The following is a 16,216-nucleotide window of genomic DNA, read 5'->3' on the forward strand; positions in this document are numbered from 1 at the left end:
AAGGCCCTGCTCTCAAGGGATGAGAGTCTAGAGACCTAAAGAGCCCTCAAAGGTCCTGCCCTCAAGGGGTGAGAGTCTAGAGGCCTAAAGAGTCCTCAAAGGCCCTGCCCTCAAGGGATGAGAGTCTAGAGACCTAAAGAGCTCTCAAAAGTCCTGCCCTCAAGGGGTGAGAGTCTAGAGGCCTAAAGAGCCCTCAAAGGCCCTGCCCTCAAGGGGTGAGAGTCTAGAGGCCTAAAGAGCCCTCAAAGGCCCTGCCCTCAAGGAATGAGAGTCTAGAGGCCTAAAGAGCCCTCAAAGGCCCTGCTCTCAAGGGATGAGAGTCTAGAGGCCTAACAGAGCCCTCAAAGGCCCTGCCCTCAAAGGATGAGAGTCTAGAGGCCTAAAGAGCCCTCAAAGGCCCTGCCCTCAAGGGGTAAGAGTCTAGAAGCCTAAAGAGCCCTCAAAGGTCCTGCCCTCAAGGGGTGAGAGTCTAGAGGCCTAAAGAGCCCTCAAAGGCCCTGCCCTCAAGGGATAAGAGTCTAGAGACCTAAAGAGCTCTCAAAAGTCCTGCCCTCAAGGGGTGAGAGTCTAGAGGCCTAAAGAGCCCTCAAAGGCCCTGCCCTCAAGGGGTGAAAGACTACAGGCCTAAAGAGCCCTCAAAGGATGAGAGTCTAGAGGCCTAACAGAGCCCTCAAAGGCCCTGCCCTCAAGGGATGAGTCTAGAGACCTAAAGACCCCTTAAAGGTCCTGCCCTCAAGGGGTGAGAGTCTAGAGGCCTAAAGAGCCCTCAAAGGCCCTGCTCTCAAGGTATGAGAGTCTAGAGGCCTAACAGAGCCTTCAAAGGCCCTGCCCTCAAGGGGTGAAAGTCTAGAGGCCTAAAGAGCCCTCAAAGGATGAGAGTCTAGAGGCCTAACAGAGCCCTCAAAGGCCCTGCCCTCAAAGGATGAAAGTCTAGAGGCCTAACAGAGCCCTCAAAGGCCCTGCCCTCAAGGGGTGAAAGTCTAGAGGCCTAAAGAGCCCTCAAAGGATGAGAGTCTAGAGGCCTAACAGAGCCCTCAAAGGCCCTGCCCTCAAAGGATGAGAGTCTAGAGGCCTAACAGAGCCCTCAAAGGCCCTGCCCTCAAGGGGTGAGAGTCTAGAGGCCTAAAGAGCCCTCAAAGGATGAGAGTCTAGAGGCCTAACAGAGCCCTCAAAGGCCCTGCCCTCAAGTGATAAGAGGCTAGAGGCCTAACAGAGCCCTCAAAGGCCCTGCCCTCAAGTGATGAGAGTCTAGAGGCCTAAAGAGTCCTCAAAGGCCCTGCCCTCAAGGGATAAGAGTCTAGAGACCTAAAGAGCTCTCAAAAGTCCTGCCCTCAAGGGGTGAGAGTCTAGAGGCCTAACAAGCCCTCAAAAGCCTTGGCAGGCCAGGACGCCTCTTGGCCCAGACAAGACCAGAGCTCACTAGAGAGAAGCTTTCTCTAAAGGACAGGATGGGCCAGGGCTAGGAGCACAGAGAAGCCTCCAGAGGCTGCTCAGGAAAGCCCAATGGGAAAGCCTGAGGGAAGCCCAAAGCATCAATCCCGGAAGGGCGCTGGGAGCTTCCAAGCAGAGAGGGAGGCCAGAGCAGCCACTTCTCTGCCTGCCTTGCTGCTTCCTCAGGGACAAAAGGGAGGTGTCAAGCCAGATCCATTCCACAGCCCTTCAGGCCCGGGATTCAGGGTCAGAGTGGGACATCGGAAGCACCCATGAAGCACGGAGGGGGCTAAGGAGGGCCTGGCTTCGGGGGAGGCACCTTGCAGACAAGCAGGCAGAGAGGATCCCTCAGAGCAGATCTAAGCAGGAAGGTGCCAGCCTGGAAGCCACAAGATGGCATCCTCTATGCAAGGGAAAGGGCAACTCGGGGGTGGAGCTGAGGACGCAAAGGGGAAATCGAGGTCCAGGATGGGGGGCGGCTACACTCACCCTCTGTGTCAGATGAGGAAACTGAGGCACAGGGAATTTCAGTGCCCTGATGGGGCCCAAGTGTGTGAGGCAGCTCTGGACCTCTGCAGCCAAGCCTTCAACACATGAGGCTTCAGAAATTTAATCAGCAACTAACAAGAAGCTGAATCGAGTCATTAATGCCCAGAAAATGGCCCGTTGATGTGCTGGGATGGTAAGCAAAGGGACTCCCTGAGGTGTTCATCTTGACTAGTACACTGGGATCCAGAGAGCAGGCCTGTCTCTGCTGGAGGCTTCCCATTCAAACGCTTGGAAAATCTGGGTTAGAGCAGGTCAGGGAGGATGGGGGGTGGCTAGACCTGGGCTTTCACTTCTTGGGGGTGGGGGTCCATCTGCCAAAGCAGCGGGGGCAGCTTCTCTGCCAAATAAGGTCGTAAAAGAGGGGCCAGGGAGCACCTTCCCCTCCAGAGAGGTTCAAGGGGCCAAAGGCAGGATTAGAACCCAGGCCTCCCACTCCATTTCCTTGAGATCTGTGGCCCGGGCTCCAGCCTGAGCCTGAGAGAACGCAGGCTAACGATTCCTTGTAGGCCACAACATCCATGTGTCAGCCTCGGGCCCACCCCAGGCGACACGTTTCCCTCCCAAATGGTGCCGGGTTCTTCTCCGGGGACCCAGCAGGCTCATCCCAAGGGAGGGAGGAACGGGAGGGAGGGAGGAAGGGAGGGAGGAAGGGAGGGAGGGAGGGAGGGAGGGAGGGAGGGTGAATTTCAAAAGTCTCCATGTTGGTCTAGCACCCAAAAATTGTGCACACCCACACTACACGGGCATGTGCTAGTCAATGACAAATCAGAAATAACTAACTGCCCACCTGGGCTGTCCTAAGCCAAGCTAGAGCCAACCATTGGCACTTGTGAGGCACAGGAAGTGAGGGAGGGAACAGCCTCTGGAATTTGCTCACTTCCTGTGGAGAGAGCGAGACAGGAGTTGGTGTTAGGAGCTTGGACAGGGAGGACGCCCGCAGACAGCTTTCCTTCAGATCGGTCACGTGAGTTAAGGACTGATTCTTTCCACCTTGGCCCTTTGGGCCTAAAACTCCCTCTGCCTTGGTCAGAGGTTGAGTAGCCCCTTTCCCTTTTCTCCTCTCTCCTTCTCTCCCTCTCCTTTCCCTACTCCCATTGTGATTAAACCTCCATAAACTCCATTCTGACTTGAGTGTTCATTTTAGGAATTTCATAAGTAAATTCCTTGGTGGCCACTGTTCAATATTACAACAATCTTAAAAAGGTGAAATTTTCACTATTACAGAAGGAAGGAAGGAAGGAAGGAAGGAAGGAAGGAAGGAAGGAAGGAAGGAAGGAAGGAAGGAAGGAAGGAAGGAAGGAAGGAAGGGAGGGAGGGAGGGAGGGAGGGAGGGAGGGAGGGAGGGAGGGAGGGAGGAAGGAAGGAAGAAGGAAGGGAGGAAGGGAGGAAGGGAGGAAGGGAGGAAGGGAGGAAGGGAGGTACGGAGGGAGGGAGGGAGGGAGGGAGGGAGGGAGGGAGGATGGAAGGGAGGGAGGATGGAAGGGAGGGAGGAAGGGAGGGAGGATGGAAGGGAGGGAGGGAGGAAGGGAAGGACAGAGGGAGGGAGGGAGGGAGGAAGGGAAGGAGGGAGGGAAGGAGGGAGGGAAGAAAGGAAGGAGCTAAGGAAAAAAGGAAGAAAGGAAGGAAAGAAGGAAGGAAGGAAGGAAGGAAGGAAGGAAGGAAGGAAGGAAGGAAGGAAGGAAGGAAGGAAGGAAGGAAGGAAGGAAGGAAGGAAGGAAGGAAGGAAGGAAGGAAGGAAGGAAGGAAGGAAGGAAGGAAGGAAGGAAGGAAGGAAGGAAGGAAGGAAGGAAAGAGGGATGGAGGGAAGGAAGGAGGGAAGGAAGGAGGGAGGAAGAGAGAATGAGAAAAGGAGAGAAAGAAAGATTCATCACTATATCAAGTCAGTATATGAATAAAATTCCATATGAAAACATTTAAAGTACATTAGATTTTTGGTTAAGATGAAAGACAGGAAAAAATCCAAGCAATCTATTCTAATTGGGTTCCCATGGCAACTGTACAATTGGGTTTTTCCCTACAACATCCCCAAGGCCCCATGCACACTTGTAAAATATACTTCAAACAGCCGGAATTGTTTTTCCATGGCGCACTCCCAGGAAGATCAATTACTATCCGTCCCCACCCTAACTATTAGTGGCAGGAGATGTTAACACTCTTTGCCATATTAACATAAGTCATGTAAGAAGCGCCACCTCTCCCAATAATTATATGGAACTAATCATCGCGCGCTCGGGCCGGCGCGCTGGGGTAATCGCGGCACGTGCGTTTTGTCACGGGGCCGTGTTTGCAGAATGTACAAAATCGAGTCCAAATAGAGACCGAACCGTTTTGGCTGCTCTATTGATTTCCAGGATAAACAGAATCAATCATTAATAATTACATTATAAGATGACCCTGCGGGTTAATCAGATTCTTAGAGACTCGCTGCGGAATTCACAACAAACAGCGTTTGCTGCTCGGAAGGGGAAGCGAGGGGAGAGCGCTCCAACCCGCATTTTAAATATTAATCGCACAACAGAGAGGCGCGCGCGGCCCCTAACACGGGACTTGATTTGTACTAATTAGAGCGGGCCTCTCCGTGTCGTGACACACACGCTAACCCAGCGGGGACGAGCCGCGGCTCTTTCTTAAAGGTTACGAGGGGAGCCTGGACGGCGATTGTCATGTCGGGCCGGCGCCGGAGAGGGACGTGAAGCACAAGTTAACAGCTTCATTACCATTTTCTTGCCGCCGTCCCCTCCCCACACCGTCCCGGCTGACCCATCCTTCACGCCATGCGCCCACTTTCCGGCCGTGGCTGGGGGCAAGTTTGGAAAGGCTCCCCCGGCTCTCCCCAGGGGAAGGGTCCTGAGACGACGCGTCTGGAGATGGGGATCGCTCTTTACAGAGGAGGGGGCCGAGGAAGAAAGAAAGGGCTGCCCGCGGCAGGATTCCAACCCATTTCCCTAATGCCACGCTCTTGCTTCAGCCAGCACCCGCCTGCTGCCCATCTCAGAGCCAGGCGGGCCGCTTGGAGCACCCAGACACGACGCCACGGGCAGGAGGTGACCCTGATGCCCAGGACTCTCAGGCCAGTCCTCCATCCAGGCTCACTGCCACACTCAGCTTGTGTTCACAGGATGCTGGCCGGGCATCCTGAGGAAATCTGTGCCAAAGGGGATTTGGGAAGGGGAGCCCAGCCAGAGGCACAGACACCCTGAAAGGTGCTGTTGTGTTAGCAAATGGCCTCCAAAGGCCCCCGGCCTGGGCTTCTGGCCCTAGAGTGTGCCCGAGAGCCATCAAGCAGGTGGAAGGCGTCCTCGGTGAAGCACGAGCAGGCGGCGAACCAGTGTCCAGGGCACGGTGGCGCATCTGCCCAAGGAGAGGCCTGAGCCACTCCCGAGGCCACCCCCTTCCTCACGCGGTCTGGGGGGATGCCAACAAGGCTACCCCCGCAAAGCGGCCAGTCACTGCCCGAATGATGACCGAATCCAGGCGCTGATGCACTCCAAGGTCCCCTTGTGCCCCCGGGGGGGACCTGGGGCTCTCAGAGTGGGGACCCCCGCCTGGCCCCAGGCCTAAGAACTGACGTCATCATCCCCCGCTGTTTGACAGAGTCTGGAGGAGAAGAGATGGAGGTGGTATTGAGAGGAGCCCTTCCAGGGGCTCATCGGCTGAGCCCCCCAAAGCCGGGGCTTCCACCCACTTAAACACAAATGGATGAAGAGGGTGCCAGGACAGACAAGGGGATGCAGCAGGCTGGCTGGCTCGGTGTGGTCAGCAGAGTCCTTGGGGTCCAGATGGCTGGAGAGGGGAGGCAGCCACTGTCCAATGCTGGCCGTCCATCAAGTGGCCGAGGGGTTTCATGAGTCCTTATGCATCCTCCGAGGTCAGTGTCCATGGCAGGAGCTCGGTAAAATGGGACAACCTGAGGCAGGGGAAGCTCCAGGGAGGAGCTAAAGGGAGCACCCTAGGGCCTGAGGGGGGCTGAAGGGGGACCCCAGAGGCCTGGGGGAGAAGCCGAAAGAGCAGCCCATCAGGGGCCAATATGCTGCGCGGCAGCAGCACATCGTTCAGGCGTCCTGGCTGGGGGCCGGCTCCCCATGGCTCCCCTGCACCCTCAGACCCCGAGTTGGAGGACAGGAAGCACAGCAGCAGGCCGAGAAGGCTAGACTTCTTGCAGCAAGGCCAGGAGGAAGTGAGGCTGGCCGTGGCAGGGGCCTCCCCCACTTGGCAGGGGTCTACGTAGCCTCACTCGACAAGCTGTGGGGGGCCGTGGAGGCTGGGGGGTTCTCAGTCCTTCTCAAACCCGTTCCTGCCCAGCTCCAGGCTCCTGGCAGTCCAGAGACCTCCAGTTGTGCTCCGAGGGGGGGGGGTCACCAAATAAAAGAGCCCCCCCATATGAATCCCGTCCTTGCTTTGGCCCCAAGGCAGGAAGGAGCCCGACACTCCCCACCCCCAAAACCCACTCGGCAGCTGGGGCTAGAGCAGAGCGATGCTGACCCAGAGCTGGGACTCACCAGTCATCCCATCCACAGTGTGACCAGTCCCCAGTGAGGCTGCTCGACCCAAATGCTGAGTCAGTGGCCCAGAGAGGCCCCGAGAGGCCCCAAAGCTTGTCCGAGGCTGCCCAGCCCACAGGCCCCACAGGGGGTGCTGTAGGTTCTGGGAAGCCACCATTTTACAGGTGAGGAACTGAGGCACGGGGCCGCATGATGACTTGCTCAGTCACCAAGCAGCTTATTTCTCAGAGAGGACTCCCGGCCTCCTTCCCCTACACAGGGTCAGACCTCAGTGAGGGGGCACGGCACAAAAACAAGGCAGGAAGACCTGAGTTCAAATCTAGCCTCACACCCTCATGGCCCTGGGCAAGTCACTGAAGCGGCTGGCCTCAGCTTCCCTATCTGTCAAATGGGGGTGCTCACAGCCCCTCCCTCCTAGGATGGCTGCGAGGATCGGATGAGACACTCTCCGCGGGGGGTTGAGCCCAGCACGGGGCACACAGCGGGCATCCTGTCAAGACCGCCTGCCGCCGACGCTGTGGCCAGGACTAAGTCCCCCGACCCCTGTGGGCCTCCATATCCGTCCTTCAGCCGCCCGACGTGCCGGAGACCGAGGGGCCTTCCAGTGCTTGAATCCTGCACGCTGCGTTTCTTCTGTGGTTGGGGGACTCCCGGGGTGGAGCATTCCCTCTAAGCATGCTGGGCAGCACCCGGAGCCACCCCCAGAGAAGGCTGGGTCTCCTCCTCTTCCCACCACGCCCCCTCCAGGATGCCAGACCCGGAATATCCGCTCCCAGCCCTGGCCGTCCAAGCAAGTCTCCAGCGATCGCCCGCCCTTCCCCGCGAGCATCCGCAGCAGGGTGGCAGGGACGTCCCAGAGGCTGCCTGCGGGGCTCCGTCCGCCCAGCGTCCATTGCTTGGGGTCTGGAGCGTTTGGGGGACTTACCCGCAGGGTCTCCCAACCAGGACCCAACTCGAACTCGGCTCTCCCGACTCCGAGGGCCTGCCGCTCGCCGGCACTCTCTCCCTACCAGGAACTTGCTGGGACCCTACGGACACCAAGAGAGAACATTCCAGCGCTGACCAGCGGGGCACGCTCCGTGGGAAAGGGCCCCGTCCACAAAGTCTGTCCCCACTGGCCTGGGGCAGGGCCCGCTTCCCTCTACAAAGACACTGAACACGTGCCCGCTGCGCCCTCCCCCACGGGGGCGGCCTCTGCTCCTGGCCTCCGCTCCAGACTGCTGGGCCGCGCTCTTCGCGTCTAACCTGTGCGGGCACCCCGGGCACCCCGGCTCCGGCCAAAGGCTCCCTGAAACAGCCCGCCCGAGAGCCAGGCGGGTGCCCAGGGGGCGCAGAGGGACACGGCCCCCCGGCTCCTAGCGAAGGAAAACCCGAGCCAGACCCAGACATGTATTTTTCTGTTGATTTCTACGTGCCTCTATTTACGCGGGATCACATGAGGAACTGGGAGGAAACGTAACGGGAAAAGGATAGCGACAAGAATAGGGCTTCAGAGAAGGGGAGGCTGTCGGTAAGGCCCACACTAGGAACTCTAGAGAAAGGGCTGCAGCAGGCAGGGGCGGAGGAGGAGCCCTTTGGAAGGCACAACCATTAGAGTGAGTGACTGCCGGCGGTGGGTGGCCGGGCTCACTTCCTGTCGGGCTCACTACTTCCTGTCCTGAAGGGAGGAGGAAAGGAGGGCCTGCCCGAGCTTGGCTTCCTCAGCCTGTCTGTAGAGAAGGAAGCCCCCAAAATCATCTTGGGAGGTTCTGTCTGACTGGAGCGCGTTTAGCAAAGGATCTGACTCCACCTGCTGTGTTTTTATCGACTTTCCGGAAGGTTTTGTCTAAAATGCTGAGGTTTTCCCTCAGGAGTCAGAGCCAGCGGGGAGGGACTTGGCCATTCTGAGAGCGATCCTAACGGTCTGGGAGGCAGCTTCTGAACTCAACCAAGCCCACCACTGAGGGCTGGAGGTAGGCAGCTTAGCCAGCTCTTTGGGGGGACACCGAGGTAGAAATAGGGAGCTGGAAAGAGCGTGAAGACCAGAAGACTCCCTCCTGTGAGGGACGTAGCTCGGGGGGGGCTGGATAGCTGATGCTCTCGAGTCAGGGACACCTTGTTCCCATCCTCAGTTTGTACCCTCTCTTGGACCAAACCGGGATACTGATTGTATACAACACCGTCTCCCAGGCGGCTCAGTGAGAGAAAGTGATTCTGCTTTAGTCTCACTAACAGGGGCTAGCCTACCCGAGACCACAGCTGGGTATTTAGGGAGTTCTCTAAGTGGAAACTACATCTATCCTCTTGAGTTCTCCGATTAGCCTGCTGAGTTCATTAGCAACCTTCTGGGTTTTGTTTTGGTTTGGGTTTTTTACCAGGTATCTATTTTGGAAATCTTTGAGAAAAACAAAGAGGAATTCACAAGGGCCGTGTTAGGACACACACAGTCCAGGCACTCCAGGCCAGGAGCCATTTCCAGGACGTTCCCCAAAGCCCAGACTGGCCAATAAGACTCCATCTTTGGCCCAAGGAATGCCAACATTTTTATCAATGACCCTGAGGAAATCAGAGATGCCATCCATGCCCTGCTGGTGACTTAAAGCCAAGAGGGACAGGCACCATGTGGGATGACAAGCTCAGGACCCAACAAGACTCATTGGAATCAATCCAACGTGAAAGTGAACATAAAGAGAGGTCGAGTCCTCTACCTAGATGGAGCTCTCCAACAGCAGTAACAACATGGCAGCCATGTTGTTCTAGCCAGGGGTCTAAGGTAAATATAACCTCTGGCTGGGAAGCCAAGGACCAGGCCAACACCATTTAATCAAGAGATATAATTGAAATAAAAGGAGCCCAATGGGGGAAAGTTGAGGGGGACAGGCACTGCGATCCTAATCAGCAACCACAGAACTCCCCTGGACTCTACACTGGCTACGTAGTGGGAGTCGTAATGGCAGCCATTTAGGCCATCAGTGATGCCAGGCTGATCAAGTGGTCCTGCCACTTGCAGTTGGATTAGAGACTAGAGGTCAGCTACATTTTACAGACAAGGTAATCAATGCTTAGAAAAGATGTAACCATGGTTGGAAGGCTAACTAGCAGGAAGGACGGGCAAGACTAGAACTCCAGGCTTCCTGACTCTAAGCTCAATCAAATCTCTCCATTAACACCCCTGAAACCAAGCCTTCATCAACAGTCAGCCAATAAGCACTGAATAGGCCCTGCACGAAGTGCTGGAGGTACAAAGAAAGGCAAAATCTCATCTCTGCCCTCAAGAAGCTTCTGATTGGGGATCCTTAGGAAGAACAGTGGAAGGAACTAGGGAGTCCTAGGTCAGGGGAAGAGAAGGCCAAGGGAAGACTAGTCATGGCCTGGACAAATCAGGAAGGCCACCAGGCAGGAGAAGGATTAGACTTGTTCTGTAGAGCTGTGGAGAGAAGAAAGATAAATGATGCCTAGAAGAGAAAAGGCAGAAAACTGTCATAGCAAGAGCTGTCAGAAGCCCAAATACACTGAGGCTAGACAGGCTTGAATGGCCCAGAAGGCCTCCACTGGTCAGACAACAGGAGTCCACTCAAGGACCTCCAGGGGCTGCTTCTAAGACAATCAATCCAAGGACCCATGCCTTGACTCTCAGGTAAATGCAGGGATAGAGAAGCCCAAGGTCCATGGCTATGTGTGCACACGTATATACATACATACACACACATCTACAGTTAAGTAAGCACATAATCTACATACATACGCCTTAAAAAGAAGAGAATAAAGGATGCCACTGCCTTAGGCTCAGGACCCCCAAACATGTCCTTGGGGGCCAAGTTTTCCATCCTGAAATATCCATGTGGCAACAAATGGAGCCCTCAACTGTGGCTTTGATTTGTGCAGCTCTGGGCTCTGACCCAACTAGGCCCTCCTGTATTAAATGAAAGTAAAACTATTAAATGTAATATTAATTTAAAATATTGTTATCTCCATCTATAAAACTAACTCTCAAGTTAGGAGTCTGTTAGTAGATCTTAACAATGTAATTTTAATCAAAATGGAGATATAGGAAAAAAGGGAAATGTAGGAAGGGGAGGGAAAATCTCACCTGTCTAAATACCTAAGCCAAATCAGGAAGCCCACCAAGCCACCAAACCCCACACAAGCACAGCAGGCACCAAAAGCTCCCGCTCCAGACCATCTTCTACCACTGTGCCAACCCAGAGAGAGACCTCCCCTCATACACCACACCTTTTACTTCTGTCCCCCTCCATCACACAAAGTTATGCACGTAAAATGGGATGCAGTAGGACAAACTTAGGGAGTGGTTTCTATCTACACACTCCTAAGGGGTCCCAGATTTCAAGCTGAAAAGGACTTTGGGAAGTAGGGCTCCAAGCTGGATCAGAGATTCAGGACCAGGAATCAAGAGAGCTGGAAGGAACTTCAGAGATTGAGTCTCCTCCTCATAGAGGCCCACAGAGGAGAACAAATTGAAAGCTCTTCCCATTACCCCACCCCCTGTGCCTCAGTCAGATCATAGTCAAATTACAATTTTATGCAGATTACTGATATTCTCATAAATCTAAATATCCTATTAATTAATGTGGCCTGAGCTTACAAAGTACTAATTGGTGCCAAGGGGAAAAGAAGAACAATTGGAAAAGTGTTTTTTTTTTCATAGCAATTCTGTTTTACTATAAAGTATTCCCAGCAAGGAAATCAAGTTTCTTTTGGTCTACTTAAATTTGTTGAAAAGGGATATAATCTCCCAAGAGATTTTGGAAAAAAGAACCCACAACAACTCTTAATTACCTTGGGAGGATGGAAGGGAAGGAAAGATCAGACAATAGCCTGCATCTCCTGAAACTCAACAACAGGGTCTCTGAAATGGATTTTCATGTTGGCACTTAAATATTCATTTGAGATTATTTCTACTTTGATACGCTGCTGCTCTGAGAAGGGGCAGCAGTGCAGACACAGTACCAGTGTGCACCCCCAGAGGAAGCAGACTCACTGGCTTGGACTCCCCGGCCCGCTCCCCTCATCTCTTCCATGTTCCCCACTCGGCCAACAGATTAGGGCAGTCAATTCTCTATCCAACCAAGCAAAAGTTTCACAAATACATCCAAAATGTACTTCCTGGGACAGAAAGCTGGCTACTGAGCTGAGAAAATTGAAAGCACAAACTACTCAGAGATTTCAGGAAATGGAACCCCCGGTGAGGAATAGAGTTTAGAACTGTCCTATTGCATTAGTACTACCTGGGGATTTAGGGCACAGGCTATAAAGGCTGGCCTCTCCAGTTTGTTTACTCTAAATGTTTATAGATGTAATTAGGAGGGAATGTATACAAATGCCAGCACAGGAAAGTGATGTTCTAGAGACACTAAGCCCCTGGACCTGACTCCTCTCCTGCCCAATCCAGGAGTGAGGATGGAGGCTAGGTTTCCACAAGGGCTGACTCAGGCCATCATGAAAGTACGAAAGCCCTGCCCAGCCATTCAGTGGGTGAATCCCCAGGTCCCTTCTCTGCAGACGCCCAGGCTTTACTGCTCTTTCCTCAGGTTTATTTAGTACAGAGAGGGTGCTTAAGGCAGGTTAGGAAATAAAAACTTTCAGAGATACCAGCCAGGGGAGTGAAGTCGAAGCACCTTAGCTTCAGGAGGAATGAGTGAGGGTCTCTCTGGGCCCAGAGAGAATCTGGGGAGGGGGGGTGCAATACACAAAGGTGGGGGCCAAGCTGGGGACCAGTGGGGGGAGGGAACCAGGGACACCTCCCTGACTCTAGCATTCACGAGCCAGGTCACCTTGGCCTAACAGGCTCACCACTTCCTCACCTAGAAAGGGGGACAGGGACTGAAGCCTGAGTGTCCCTCACAACCCAGTGCTTATAAGGGAGGAAGACCTGGGAAGCCTCTGTGCTTTCTGGGAAGGGAAGTGAAGCACCCCAAGACCAGAGCTTAAATTCTGACTTTCCAGCTGACACTCTGGGGGGCCTCAGTTTTCTCCTCTATAAAATGGCCAGATCACTCCTGAGACAGTCAACAATGCTATGGTGTATGAGCCTTCTCTGCCTGTTTCCTTATCTGGACCAGATTCTGCCCCCCCCAACCCCCTACTCCCAGCCCTTCCTGCTCTACCAAGGCCCATAAACACGCTCTCTTCTCTACAAGAGGCAGGTGAACCGGAATAAGCTCCAGTTGCCCCCAACAGAAAAGCCCAGGAGCCTACAGAGCAGCGAGGGGGTAATTCTACAGGATGGACTCACAGGCTGGCATCCGTTCCCACGGACTCATTTTATACATGAGGAACTCTGAGTCCAGAAAACTGCACAGGTAGCAGGAGTGGACAGAAATGCTGGGAGTGTGGGGCCAGCAAGATCGGAGGAGAGCATGGAGCCCAGCCCTACAGACAATTGGAGGCTCTGCAAGTCCAGCACAACCAGGCAGCTCTTTACCCTCTGCCCTCCCCAGACTGCACCAGGTACAAAAGCCGAGAGTGTGTGTGTGTGTGCAGGGTTCTGCCCTTGGGGTCTCCAGTAGGGCACTACCCCAGACCCAGTCATATCCAAGGGCAGCTGGATAGGGAAGGCAGGAGGCTGAGGTCAAACCACTGCCCAGCAGCACGAGCTTCCAACTCAAACAGTGAGGAACTCTGGGAGAGGAGAGGATCAGTCATAGGGCATGGTTGGGGGAGCTCATGGGAGCGTCTTATATGGGGGATTGTATTGAGGGGCTTTTCCTCTGCCTGCTGTGCCGGGCTCATGAGGGGTCTTGTATTGGGGAATCATGGGGCATCCTACATGAGAGCTTCTGGAGTTATCCTGAGGCTCATGTCTTATATGGGGGTGATTATGGGGGGGCTGTATTGGGAGTTCTTCCGAGGTCTGCTGTGAGGTATAGATAGGAGGGGTCATGAGGATCTTGTATGGAGGGAGCTATGGGGGGGCTGCATTAGGGGGCTCCTCCTCCATCTGCTGGCCAGGAGCCAATGGGAGCAGTATGTGGGTCCATGTGGGGGGCTCAAGATGAGTCTTGTATGGAGCAGTATATTGGGGAGTTATGGGAGGTCTTGCATGGGGGGATTATGGGGTCTTGTACTAGGGGGCTCCTTCTTGACCTGTTGTGAGGGGGTGGGTTCATGGGGGTTCCTGCACAGGTGGTGGGAGGGTCTTGATGCAGGGAGGGGGACTCCGGGTGCTCCGGGCAGCACTCACCACTCACAGGCCCAGCTCCAGCTCCCCGTCTGGCTCCGTGGCACCAAGGGACTTGTCTTAGCCAGTCCCTGGGGCGCCCGGGAAGCGGGTAGAAGGAGCAGAGGCCACTTTCGCTTTGGCCAAGCTGCGCATGCCCAGTGCTGGAGCTGCCCAGAGTGGCCAGACCATGCTCCCGGGGTGGAGCCACAGCAGCAGCCCCGCCCCCGCCCCGCCTAGAGCTCAGAGAGGCTCCGCCCTCTGCCGGCATTGACTGCAGTGTCTGTTCTGAAGGAGGGAAAGGAAGGAAGCCCAGGAGGGAAGAGAGCGGGTGAGCAGGGCCCGGATGGAAGAGACCTTGTAAAGGTCACCTGGAAAAGAGCTGACGGACCCAACACCAACTACTGAAGAAAGAATTCTATTGGTCAAAAGGAAGGAATGAAATTAGAAAAGAATCAGGTGACAAGGCAGGCTGAAATCAGTGCCTAAGCCGCAGGTCCCTTTAAATGCCCAAAGCGCCAGGCAGCTCTACGTGCAAGTGACGTCATTTTGATAAACTAAAGAAGCCAAGAGCCCCATCAGCTGATTGGAGGTGATGGTGTGACAGAAAGGGAGCCTGCAAATGCTGGCAACCCGGAGAAATGCTAATGCTTTTGACAGAAATAGGAAAGTATGCCACTAATTCTGTTCTGTTAAAAACACTAATGAGGGGGCAGCTAGGTGGCAAAGGGGATGGGGGGGGGGGGGGTTCTAGGTTCAAATCTGGCCTCAGAAACTTCCTGGCTCTGTGTGACCCTGGGCAAGTCACCTAACCCCCATCGCCTAGCCCTGCCCACTCTTCTGTCTTGGAGCCAATATTGACACAGTGTGGTTTATAAAACAGAAAGTAAAGGTTAAAGCCCAAATGAAACGCTACTGAGAGGAATCAATGGACCTTTCTTTAAAAGGAAAAGCAGTATCTAAAAGCATCCATAAGCATTATCTGTAATGAGGATGAGCTAGATGCCAGTAAGACCAGGGCTGAAACAACTATCGTTCAACAGGGCACTAGGAATGCTCCCTCCAGCCATCAAAGACATTGAAGGAATTGGGGGCAGCATAGTGGCACAATGGAGAGCGGGTAGGCTGAGCCAAAGTGACGAAAATGACCATTCTACCTAAATTAATTTACCTCTTCTGTAGCAGAGTAATCTAACTACCAAAGAGGATTTTAGAGCTAGTAAAAATGTCAAAATTCATCTGGAAAAACAAAAGAACAAGACCATCAAGGGAATTAATGACAGAAAATTGGAAGGCGGAGAGCCTAGCTATACCAGATCTCTCACTGGCCTGTAGTGTGGTAATCATCCAAACAAATGGAAATGGCTAAGAAATAGAGTAGTGAATCAATGGAACAGAGAAGATACAGAATACTTAGTAGTAAATTACCACAGTAACCTAGTGTTTGACAAACTTAAAGATCCAAGCTTTTGGGAAAAGAACCCATCATCCGACAAAAATTGCTGAGAAAACTGGAGAACTGAATGGCAGAAACTAGGTTAGAGACCAGCATCTCACACAATTTAGTGATACATAGATGGGTATGTAACTTAGCCATAAAGGGTGATACTATGAGAAGGGAGCATGTAATAGTTTACCTGTCTGATCTAAGGAGAAGGGAAGAATTTATAACCAAACAAGAGAGAGCATTACAAAACGCAAAATGGATCATTTTGATTATATTAAAATGAAAAAGTTTTATACAAACAAAATTAATGCAATCAGAATCAGAAGGGAAAAAGAACGCTGGGAGGTTTGTTTTTTTAAAACATCTCAAATATATAGAGAACTGAGTCAACTTTATAGCAGTCTTCTTCTATACAATGACCAATATGGATATATGTTTTGCACAACCCCACATGTATAATCTAGACCAAGTTGCTTGCCAGATCAGGGAAGGGGAGAGGATGGAGAAAAGAAGAAAATTAGAACTCAAAATATGCAAAACATTAAAAATTATTATTACCTATAATTGGAGAAAATAAAATATTATATATTAAAAAAAGAAAATATGTATATTTGGAAGAGGCATGTATTTAGGAGGAAAGATGAGACTGAGTTCCATTTACACATGTTGAGCTTGAAATGCTTAACTAGGTGTATGGTGGGAGGGAACACAGAGATGGCACTAAGCAAGTATCTATCCTGCAAAAAACTAGAGCACGAGCTGACACCTGCAATTTAGGGAAGCCGGCTGCCCCCTGTCCCTGCCCTTTTGGTACAAAGAGAGGATTCCAAATAAATCCACAAAATCATCAGCATTTTAACAAAATTCAGGGGGAGGAGATTATTTTAAAAATTCCATTTCACATAGGAACAAAATGCATTTATTATCTAGGCATTAACCCACCAAGATATCTACAGGAAACAACAACTACAAAACAATTTTTAGAGATACAAACTACTGAAGAAGAAATTCTTTATTTGCCAAAGGTCCTAGTGAAACTAGAAGACAGGTTGGTTTAAATAAATTTTTTTAAAGACTGAAATTAGCAGCTTAAAGTACATAAATTTCAATGGATCTACACTCAAAATATTT

The 16,216-nt window shown here is 52.7% G+C and overlaps 1 protein-coding gene across 1 annotated transcript in view; it reads right to left on the reverse strand.

Moving 5' to 3' along the window:
* Positions 1-13,793, reverse strand: part of MGMT (O-6-methylguanine-DNA methyltransferase) — a 197,432-nt gene extending 183,639 nt beyond the window's left edge. Inside the window, exons 1-2 of the mRNA XM_056795063.1 lie at positions 13,663-13,793; positions 7,408-7,510 (exon numbers count right to left, since the gene is read on the reverse strand). The gene's annotated coding sequence lies outside the window, so the exon portion shown is untranslated. The remainder of the gene's footprint in view (positions 1-7,407; positions 7,511-13,662) is intronic.
* Positions 13,794-16,216: the final 2,423 nt, after the last annotated feature.

The sequence above is a fragment of the Monodelphis domestica genome, chromosome 1 (genome assembly GCF_027887165.1).
Source record: "Monodelphis domestica isolate mMonDom1 chromosome 1, mMonDom1.pri, whole genome shotgun sequence".
Classification (NCBI taxonomy): Eukaryota; Metazoa; Chordata; class Mammalia; order Didelphimorphia; family Didelphidae; genus Monodelphis; species Monodelphis domestica.